A 3,522-nucleotide genomic window follows, 5' to 3' on the forward strand; every position below is an offset into this window, starting at 1 on the left:
AAAGGCAGCATTATATAACTTTCTTCATGAACTTCTTTTTTGTGCTTGCTTGGGAGGGAGAAAGATTGGTGTGAAAACGATAGGCAACTAACTAGCCATTAGCTGAAGTCACAAATATGTATTGTAAGTGGATGCTGCAGTCACTTTTTTCAACTTTTTAAGAATTCAAGTTGTCACCACCCTTGAGCTTTGGTATTGGCATGATTACAAGCAGTAGAATGACTGCCATAATGGAAGGATACTGCACATTCAGTACTTTGCTTGTCAGTAAGGTAACAAACATGGGGCTACTTGATTTTAATACACAGTGGAAGCTTCAGTGTGCTCGTGATGAATTGGACGAGGCAGTGATCAGTTGTCAGTGATCAGATAAGTCATTCACTTAGTTGTACTGCACCTGTGTTGACGTCTTGTGCTAGCCATTGTGCAATCTATGCTTCACAACTACTTTCCCTGACTACGGAGCCAAAACATGTCCTCTTTGCCTGCCTACATCGTGGAATGTAGTCCTTGCCTGCAAAAACAGTTTTCTTGATCACAAAGGACTTGCTGGGCATGTATTGTTACAGGAAGCTTTTGTAGATGGCATCAGCCTCATCTACAATGGATTGAAGCTGCCACGGAGAGAGGAATGTGCCAGGTGGCCGAACTATTTGGCGGAATGAGAGTTACGGACGCTACGCTCCTGTAGCCTTGCCTTCATTGCCGAGAAAAGCTGTCGCCGAGTATAGTTTATTCCAAATGCTCTTAGTATGTGCCTCCAGCATACACTGTGCATCTGTTCTGTACCAACTCGTGCTATCTGTAGTTATCTCATAAGCCTCCAACTTACTGAAGCTGCAGCTTCAGCCATAAGCACTAGTCCAAATGGCAGGTGAAATGGGAAGTGATAGTGAAGCAATAACTTGGCTAAACCTTTAACCACCAACCCCGAGCTGTACTCTTCATGCGAGATTGTAGCAATATCGGCAATGACGAGTGTCACTTGTCCAGCGTGATGTCGCACTGCTCCCACTGCGGAAGACAAGTTATAGTCCGCAGTTGCGTTGGGTGCAATTTTCAACACTAGAAGGCGGTAGTAGTTGCTGAAACACGTTTTGCACCTTTAGCGCATGTTTTTAAGCCTGACAGGAGTCATCTTTGCGAAAACTTTCCAAACAGTTAGGTGATTTTGGTACATTTGTAGGGAATTAATTTGGCAGTTAAAGGGTTAACCTTGGGAACAGAAAGGAATGAGAAAGGTTTGCCTTAGCCGGAGAAATTGTTGCTGCATGATGGGATACGGTAAGTTAAAAGATTCACTTTTCTCTTCTGTGGCACAAGAAAGTGAATGCCATAGTTATCGTTAAAAAACAGCCGCTGTTAGTAAAGTGCTGGATACAGCTAATTTTCTTTTACCAGGGTTAAAAAGCAGTCAATTTCTTCTCAGCTACTGGCGTCTTGGCGCACACACTTGTTCCTTCAAACTGTGCAGTAGTTTCATTATTTTTGTGTCCACAAGTAGTAGTCGGTCTAAGTCTTCTATACTTGAGTCTTCATCATCATCAACATGTCTGCAAAGAACTTGGTGAAAAGAGTTCCTGTACTTCACAAAAGCGAACTTCCAGGGAAACAAACAACATGCTAAATCTGATACACTCTTGGTTTTGTAGTTATTTTTTATTGTATTCTTGTATCTTTGTTATGTTGTTGCTCAAGCGTGTTAAGATTTTGTGGTTGCACTGCAGTTTACCTAGTGACACTTGCATTTTATTTTTTGCCCTTTACTAGCTTATGAAAGCTTAGTTGTCAGTTAAAGTGGCATCTTTGTTGTTGCAATACAGTATATCTATATCTATGCAGGCAAACTTGAATTTGTCCTCTGTGTCCCTTGAATGCTTATATAATTTAGCTAACACTATTGAAACTTCCACACAACAATTAAACAAGATTAAAATAATGTTAGAGTATTGAAGTACCAGACCCACCAGCTGTTAGATTATGCTGCAAATTGCAACAATAGAGCAGTGTACATAGCACAACTCTAAGGTATGTATGCAACGCTCACATGCAGTCACTTGATTGATCTGTATTGTTACCCGGAGCTCATGCTTGTATACTAACCATGAACAGGGTCCAAAAAAGTATGGGGACACCTAATTTTCTGACATACACTGGTTATTGCATTTTTTTCACCATATATGTCAAATTACCATTTCTCAAAACAAAACTTTGGCAATTAATAATAATAATAATAAATTATTTATTTACTTAGCATTCTTTGCGGGTGGCACAGCATATCAGAAAGGCAGCACTACCCATACCATGAAGACTTGCTGACAATGTGGGATTAGGAGTGAAAGGATGACATATTCAGGAAAACTTTGTGCAAGATGGGAAGGAGAAACACGCATATACAAATGAGTGCAATGAGGATGAGTTGCACAGCCTTCACAATAATGGGGCATCACAGGCATGAGGGGGGAATTAAGGACCATGATATGTATCTATGGCTGGCATTAGCCAATAGGTTTTGTTGGAATTTGTGTCAGCTGATATCATTACTGCCTCAAATGTGAAAATAAGTTCTAGAATAGCGCCTAAAGTCGAGGCTTGCAGTAAATGTATGTTGTTCCTGAAAATTTTTTAACATATTAGAAACGTTTTAATGCTATATTATAACATTAAAATGTTATAGTTTAACATTGCTGAAACATATCTGGTTACTGTTTGCATGCTGAGCCTAAATTGTTAATGATATAATGAACATTACATGTTACATTTACATGTTACGTCTCTGCTTGTTCCTAATATTAGTTATAATTTACAGCTCTACCTGAACATCACATGAATGCTTTGAACATATTACGTGTCTTATAACGAACACTGGTATTTAGCATTATCTTTTGAATGCAACAAATATGTCGCATGTTACATTTTATCACGGAATGTTATCACGGAAGTTATAACAAGTAACACATGCTGTTGGGCTAGTTAGTTCATAGGATCAGCAAACTGCGCAAAGAAAACGAGACGGGAGAAGAACAGAAATATGCACACACAAAGCTCCTCCCATCCCGTCTTCTTTGCGCAGTTTTATATTTGCCGAGAACAAATAAATAATGCCAATATAATGTTTTGTGCTACCTAAGTTCGTAACTGTCAACTTTCTTATTGCTCAAGCAAAACTGTTGCCGTGCGCTTCATCTCCGCTACTCTCTTTAATCACGCTACTTTACATCACTTTGCATCTTGCATCACTGAACGACATCGGCAGAAAGAAAGAAAAAAAAGAAAAAGCAGTGTGCAGCATGGCATCGCGGAGTTCTTCCTCTGCATAGATTACAATGTATTATTCTAGTACACTGTAGCACAGATACACGAAATTGAATTACGCGCCAAAAATGCCATTGAATCAGCCCTGACTTCACACCTCAAAATATCTATGGTGTCAGAGTTGTGGCGCTAGTAAAGCCGTAAAATTTTCTCGAATAACGTCACGACTCTAGCGCCGCCGGCTTACGTGGGCACTTTCTTGCCGTT

This window comes from Amblyomma mixtum, chromosome 1 (assembly GCF_055824585.1).
Source record: "Amblyomma mixtum isolate Tamu chromosome 1, ASM5582458v1, whole genome shotgun sequence".
NCBI lineage: Eukaryota > Metazoa > Arthropoda > Arachnida > Ixodida > Ixodidae > Amblyomma > Amblyomma mixtum.